Genomic DNA, 8,499 nt, shown 5'->3' on the forward strand with positions numbered 1-8,499 from the left:
ATGGAAAGTGGATTAATCCGTTCCAGACGGGTCCGTGGAGTACTTAAACTGAAGTGTACTTAACCCGAAGTATGAGTGTAATTGGTTCTGGAAGTTCGTACTTAACCTGAAATGAACTTTCCCATTGAAAGTAATGGAAAGTGGATTTATCCATTCCTGACAGGTCTGCGGAGTACTTAAACTGAGAGTACTCAAATCGAAGAATACTTAAACCGAGGTATGACTGTAGTCATTTGTTTTGGTTGCAGGTAGCACCTGTCCTATCCCCTATGAAGGTGTGCCAAGGCATAATGGAAGAAAGTACTTCTCCCACTGCTTAATTCACTGAGGCAGGGTATGCCCACTGGGCAGAATGCAGGAAGCCCATCAGAGGCAATGATGGGTGGAGCCGACTAATTCTAGGCTGCAATCACACAGCAGTTAATTTCGTTTCCCTGATGTTCCCCCAGCTGTTACTTTCTGCATTATATTTGAACTTTCACACAGTTAAATGCCCTCTTCGGAAATCTTAACAAAATCTAGTGGAAGTTTAGCACTCATTTTAATGATGGTGGCTTCCCCCCCCCCAAAAAAAGCTGGCAACCCCAATAACCCAGAATATCGCAAGAGTAAAGTCATGGAATGTGGGGTGGTAAACTGGCACACAGTTTTTCCCTGCTGTTTTCATGGAGCAGAATCACAGGTGTGAAAAGGGTAACAGATCGGCAACATTGTCCGGTGAAGTTTGTTGTTGTTTCAAACCACACCCACTGGCGTTTAGCACAACATGCAGGTATATCAGTCAAAAAGCCACAGTTCCATGATGCAACAGGTACTGCAGTGTAAAAGGGACATTATTAAATGAAACAGAAGCATTATAAACAGGAAAATCAACACAATATTACCCATGTTTGAAGGCACCATGAGTTTTGTCCCGATCCTCCTCTTTATCGCCACTGAATCGGCAACACTCAGACGGAGAAGAAAGCTGACAGCCAGGATCATACCTTGACCTGTTGTAAGTAGAGAGGCAGGTTGGGAGGACAGAAATTGGTAGGACTGTACCCCCATGTGCCCAAAAAGGCCAGCCTCTACTGTTCACTCTGCTTCTCTATAGGTCCCCAGTGAGGTCTCTGATACAGGAACTTACTGCCTGAATAAACCCATCACACCCCTTGACCCACAAGCAAGATTTGCTAGTTAATGCTGCTGCTTTTGAGGTGGGGGTAGGAACAGGACAGTCAATGCTTTTTTAAAAAACGGCATGATCGTATCTTCGCTGTGGGCCCTGCCTACATCCTGTCTTGGAGATCTTTTTCCTATCTGGCCTGGGAAGAAAGGGCCCTGACTGACTCCAGCTACAAAAGCTGAGCCTGCTGAAGAGCCCAGAGGCCATCTGGTTTTTCTCTTAGTGCAGACCCTGGTCATTGAGCCTGTGCTTCTACAGCTGCCACCCACCATGAATCACCATTGGAAGGATTGCAGCAACAGCAGTAGATATGTTCTATGCCAGGCATCCCCAAACTTCGACCCTCCAGATGTTTTGGACTACAATTCCCATCTTCCCCAACCACTGGTCCTGTTAGCTAGGGATCATGGGAGTTGTAGGCCAAAACATCTGGAGGGCCACAGTTTGGGGATGCCTGGTCTATGCTTATGATAATACATTATTTATTCTTTTGCTAATTGTGATGTTTTAAATGTGCATTACCTGACATCTTTTAGTAATGCTTTCTTTTGAAATGTTTTTTTAAGAATAATTTATATTTATTAACATTGCTGTGTTAAATGTGCATTCTGCAGTCAACCTCCTTTGTAATGTTTTGTTTTGAAATCTTTAAGATAATACTTTAGTTTCCTGTTATTTATGTTGCTGTGAATGTATCTGACTTCCTTCAGCAATGTTTTATTCTGGATTGTTTTATTTGATGTTTTGATTGTTGTAAACTGCTTTGAGATGTTTTCCTTTAAAATATTAGGCTGCATAGAAATAATAATAATAATAATAATAATAATAATAATAATAATAATAATAATAAATCTTCTGATCGCTGCCAATAATCAGTGAGAAAAAGGAGAGTATTGAGGACATTGTTCTATTTATGCTACAAACCAGGCCCTCCTCGTGGATCTCGCTCCCAGGCAACAAGGTTGAATGTTGACTTTTCTGGGGTATTGGAATTTACCAGCCGAAAACTTCATTATGAATGGCTGGCTGGCTTTCAATGCTGAGCCTTGTTCTACAGTGGCAGAAAGAGGTGTGTGGCAGGCATGTTTGTGCTGCATATCAGTGTCTCCTGAGGTGAGAACTGTGGCTGGGGAAACAGCTTACAAAATTATCCCCAATGCAGTTCTCAGGGTTTCATGCCAGTGGCTGATTTGGCCTGTTTATCTATTTCAGATCAGTCTTGAGAGTGTACAAGGTCTTCCATACTAGGGCACCATCCACAACATACCGTACATTTAAAGCACTACGATGCCACTTTAAACAGTCCTCTGGAGAATTCTGCGAGCTTTGCCAGGGGTGCTGAGAGCTGTTAGGGGGGCCCCTTTCCTCACAAAGAACTACAGTTCTCAGAGTCAGGGGTGCCAACTTGAACAAAATAGGGGGGCAGGTAAGTTCCGCCTCATATAATCATTATCAAGACATGGCACATGTGCACCAATGCCCATCAACTTTGGGGGTGGGTGGGCTGGCCCCCTCAAATATGTCTTTGGGGTGGGCCCAAAGGGACCTGAGCCCCTAGGAATTGGCTCCTGTGCTCAGAGCAGTTCAACAATTCCCCTTCCCAGGGAACCCTGCCCGCTGTAACGGCTTATAGAATACAGTATTCATGGGAACATGTTGCTAATCAGTCATTCTTATCAGAAGGAAAAGAGGAATCTCCCATGTAATGTAGCTGTGACCTGCATGAGCTATCTAAAGTTGGTACTTCATGTATCAGGCTATATATCATTCTTAACCACCTTCAGCCTATTTGCAAGTTTGGTTCACTGCCACGGTACACAAGAATAAGGTTGCTAGACTCATATCTACAGCTGCGTTGACTGCAGGCAGTTATCAGTGAATGATCCAATTCAAATTCAAAAGAGATATCCCTTTAAGTGCATTCAGGTGCCCCAAGTATGGGCTTCCCTCTCCAAAATAAACATTAAGCATACTGGGGAACACCCCCCCCCAAAGGAATTGACCATTCCACTGATCTAGATGAATAGTCCTTCATGGAACACCTGCTCATGATTGGTATTCTGGTAAGGCTGCTGTTGGTTTCACTTAAACAAATCTTGGATGTTTTCATATAAACATACATGCATGCATGCATGCATACACAAACAAACACACACAGAGAGACTTTGTACATACATGCATGCATGCATGCATGCATACACAAACAAACACACACAGAGTCACATGGCATTATGAATTTTGTGGTTTTGAGCCTGAGTAAGCAACAGTGGTCACATCTGAGAATGCATAAGATGTGTTTCCTAAATGAACTCTCAGGGATGGTGTCCAGGCAAAGAGGATAGATCTGTTCTTGCCAGACAGATGACTATGAACTCTTTATTAAGAGCTATGTACCTTCAGGGTTTCAGTAGTGCTGGAACAATCTTAGAAGAGATATGTTGGAGATGTCACCTTCATACATGATCAGAATTTCCTTGCCATACATGCCCATAGGGTGAGGCTGCTTCCCCCCCCCAATCTACATTTCTGTTTAGAGCCATGACATGGATGATCATGGAACAAGAAAAAACCTCTAGGGTGGATGTTCTTATCATGAAACCAGAGAGTCATTTAATTGGGGATTAACGCTTTGGCTCAGTATCCCGTTTTGCTTGGTGCCTCTAACTGGTATAAATTTAATCACTTTCCTTTTTCCTGGCCTAGATGGATTTCCTTGGAATATCTGCTCATTTTTCAGGCATCATTTGTGCTTTGTTATGATGGTCATTTTCTCCAATTAAAACTCTTTACACAGTGTATAATGAGTTTTGTAGTCTTCAAGCTACAAAATTAACGATGATCACAAGTGGTTATTTTCATCTTATGTTGAAGGCGCTATAACTCTTGACATGCCATTTCTCTTCAAAACCTGCTTTGGGTAAAACTTACTTAACCCTCTGGATTGCCCACATTGACCATTCTGGTTCTATATACAGTGGTACCTCTAGTTATGAACTTACTTCGTTCTGGAGGTCCATTCTTAACCTGAAACTGTTCTTAACTAGAGACATGCTTTCGCTAATCAGGCCTCTTGCTGTTGCCACGCAGCCAGCACACAATTTCCGTTCTCATCCTGGGGCAAAGTTCTCAACTTGAGGTAACTCTTCCAGGTTAGTGGAGTTTGTAACCTGAAGCATTTGTAACCTGAGGCGTATGTAACTCAAGGTACCACTGTACATGCATTGAAGAATCATCCAATTCCTCATCAGATTGCACACAGAGAAAATCTGATGTTGTGATTTCATCCTGGAAGGAACAGATACTTAACATCCTGGAAGGAGTAAATACTTGAAGAAAAATGCAGAACAAAAAATTAAGCATAGTGTGACCCTCCGAGGCCCCACCACTAGCAGAATTATAGAATCATAGAATTGTAGAGTTGGAAAGGACCTGAGGATCAACTAGTTCAACTCCCTGCAAGGCAGGAATTTGCAGCAGATCCATAGGGGGATCAAGTTTGTTTGGTGGGCATTAAGAAGAGGGTCTTTTTGATTGTGGAACCCAAATGATCAAACAGCTCCCCTAAAGAAAGGCTTTTTGCTCCCCTCTATTGCCCACTTTGAAGCAGGTTTTGCTTCAATGAATATTGAATGGTCTGTTTTGCTTCAATGAATATTTATTTGGTTAAGGCCTTTTAGGATTGTGTTGTTTTATTGTTGCATTGTTTAAACAATCTGCTCATCTGTCAATCACCTTCTGTCTGCTTTGCAAAAAAAAAAACCACCAAAAAACAACCTAGGCCCTAAAACTTGGAGGCCCCTCATAAAACTGAATGTTGTAAGATTCAGGACAGATAAAAGAAAGCCACCCTTCACACATCAAAGAGTTCAGTTATGAAATCTGCTCCCACAAGAGGCAGAGCTGGCCACCAATTTGGATGGATTGTTAAACTGCACCAAGGATAAGGCTATGGCTACTAGCCAATATGCTCTGCTGCCATGGTCAGAGGCAATAATGCTTCTGAATACCAGCTGCTGGAAACTGCAGGAGGAGAGAGTGCCACTTCGGTCTGGGTCCTGCTTGTAGGCTTTCCACAGGTATATAGGTGGCCACAGGGTGCTGGACTAGATGGGCCACTGGCCTGATCCAGCAGGGCTCTTCTTAAGTTCTGAAATGTACATTTTATTAAAATGCAAATATAGTAAAGGTAAAGGGACCCCTGACCATTAGGTCCAGTCGTGACCAACTCTGGGGTTGGGGCGCTCATCTCGCGTTATTGGCCAAGGGAGCCGGCGTACAGCTTCCAGGTCATGCGGCCAGCATGAAAAAGCCGCTTCTGGCGAACCAGAGCAGCACACGGAAATGCCGTTTACCTTCCCGCTGTAGCGGTACCTATTTATCTACTTGCACTTTGAGATTTCGAACTGCTAGGTTGGCAGGAGCTGGGACCGAGCAACGGGAGCTCACCCCGTCACAGGGATTCGAACTGCCGACCTTCTGATCGGCAAGCCCTAGGCTCAGTGGTTTAACCCACAGCGCCACCCGCATCCCAAGGAGGCTAGACCCACCCTTTAAAGAATTCCCACATTCCTCTCCTAAGCAAAAGTATCATAGAATTGTAGAGCTGGAAATGGCCTCAGGGGTCATCTAGTCCCCCTCCCCTCAACAATGTAGGGTTGCCTATACATTGCTGGCCCCTACACTTCTGCTTTAGTGCAATTGCACAGCCAGCAAGATGACAACTGGAAGTCAGGAAACATCATGTGCCTTTTGCTTACGGTCATCCTCTTAAAACATAGTCCTGCAGTGCCACCTACTGGGGAGAGTTGGAAAGAAGATCCTGCAGAGGTCAATCTAATCCAGCATCCCATTCTCATAGTGGCCAACTGGATTCCAATGAGAATTATTTGATGGAAACACTGCTGGTTGTTAATAGCTTAGACAACTTTTTTTTTAAGGATTAGAGAAATTAATTGAAAAGAGAAGAGGTCAGATTAATAGTTCTAAATCAGGACAAGTGGAACCTCCATGTTCGGCAGCAGTATATCAGATCAGTATATCAGATGCTGGTGACAAACACAGGAGTGTTGTGGCATTCACACCCTGCTTGATAGAGAAGGGGTGATTTGCTTGCTGGCAGAGCTTCTGCCTTGCATGCAGGAGGTCCCATGTTCAATGCCTGGCCTCTCTGGGTAGGACTGAAAGAGAACCCTTTCAGAAACCCCAAAGAGCCACTGCCAGCCAGTGTAGGCAATGCTGAGCTAGATGGACCAATAGATGGACTTGGTATAAGAGAGCTCCCTAAGTTCCTATATGAAAGGGGAAGTGTCCTACATCAGTGGTAGAGCATCTGCATTGTATTCTTATAGCCCCAGGTTCAACCCCTGGTATCTCCATCAATACTGCACTTGTTGGGAAATGGCCTGACCCTGTACAAAGAAGTACAGTGGGGGGAAATCAAAGAAACCCCTGATCACTAGTGTTGACTTGCTACAGGGCCTTCTCAGTGGTGGTTTCTCATTGTGCAATGCCCTCCTGGGTAAGGTGCATTATTGGCTAGCAGGAGGGATTTTAAAACATTCCTGTTTACCCAGGCATTTGGTGACTGTTGGATATTGGCCACAGCAAACATGAAATTAATAACTGTGAGGGCAGGTGATTGCTTCTAGATATTTTTAGATGTCCTAAGTGGTATTTTTTTATAATAGTTTTGCATTGTTATAAAATGTTTAAAATACATTTTTATTTTGTTTTAAATTGCATTGTTCTAGCATTTTGATGTTTGCTGTCCTAGGCTGCTTTAAAGAAAAAGGGCCAAATACAAATTTAACTGATCATAATATGACTGATAATAACAACATGATTCTTTTTGACAACTAGAATCCAGCCCACAAAAGCTTATCCCACAATAAATTTGCTAGTCTTTAAAGCACTCTTAGTTCATTTAATTTTATATAACAAGGTTTACCTGGTATATACTGTACAGTAGCAGCAGCAGCAACAACAACGAAAACAACCCTCTAAGCCAGTGCTTCTCACACTTTTCTCTCCAGGCAACACCTTCAGAATAAAAATTTGCTCACACACCACACTGAATCTTTGACTGGTAAGAAATACCTGGGAAAATGAAAAGAAACAACTCCCAGCACTGCTTGATTTATAATCTACAACACAACTACTTTATAACATGATCACAGGACACCCAGAAAGTGGATGCTACAATGCAGCTACAAAAGAACATGAGTACTGTAATTCCCAAACTATAATGATAGTCAGTCAGTCAAGTTTATTGCTTTTAGCCAAAGGCTGCTGCAATGTATACAATGTCATTCAATAAAATATATGCTAGCTTGATACAAGAACTTAAAACATTTACATTGTCAAAACATGACCTAATCTGCACAAAACTATAGAAACTCCTTAATATACAAATTTAAACATTAGACAATAAAATTTATAAGCTAAAATCACCAAGGGACCACTAATATATTAAAAGTAATATTAAATAATACAATAGACAATTATGTACAAAGTTTAGTGAGAAAGATACAGCTTGGTGTAGAAGGGGTCCAGTAAATTCATTCATCTTGTTGATAGCTATCTCGACTATGTAATTTTTTCTAATTTTCCTGGCAGCAGTTGCAAAAAGTGCATCACGCCAGGTCAAACTGTAATGATAAATGATCTTCTTATATAAGCACCTTAAATATGTATACCAACTCAATGAGAGGAGTGAGCTTACTTTTGCTGGGTAATCTCATTGGTTTCAAATTAAGCAAGTCTTCTCCACTGTGTTCAAAGAGTGATTCTGGATCACAACTAGCATTGTACTCGGTATCACCTGATGCTCTTGCTCTCATTTTGAAAGGACATTTATCCATATTCTGCAAATAAAATAAACATTTTGATACAATACTATACTACAGCGAAATGTTTATTTGTCCTTGAACCTTCCCGCCCTCTCCTTGCCACCCTCCTCTGCCACAAGCATCAAGAACCAGGGCTCTAAGCAGTTTAATTTGGTTGCTCTGATGGGGGGGGAAGGTGGGCAGGACCTTTTTTCAGGGGGAACTCACAGGAACTCAATTCTGGCACCTCTCAGGTGGGCGCAATTGCCATTCATGGTGAGTGCCAGCACATCTTTTTCTAGAATATTAGCACTGCAGGCGGGGATGAAGAGACTGAAGTCTTGTACCTTGGACTAAATCCCATTAAACTTAATGAGGCTTTTACTCCCAAGTAGAATGCATACCGGTAGGATTGCCTTGTTAAAATAGTGTCCACTGGATTAGGCCAAAGGCCCAGTATCCTGTTCCCACAGTGGCCAGCCAACCAGAAGCTGTAGCTGTAGT

This window comes from Zootoca vivipara, chromosome Z2, assembly GCF_965207765.1.
Source record: "Zootoca vivipara chromosome Z2, rZooViv2.hap1.1, whole genome shotgun sequence".
In the NCBI taxonomy this organism is placed as follows: domain Eukaryota; kingdom Metazoa; phylum Chordata; class Lepidosauria; order Squamata; family Lacertidae; genus Zootoca; species Zootoca vivipara.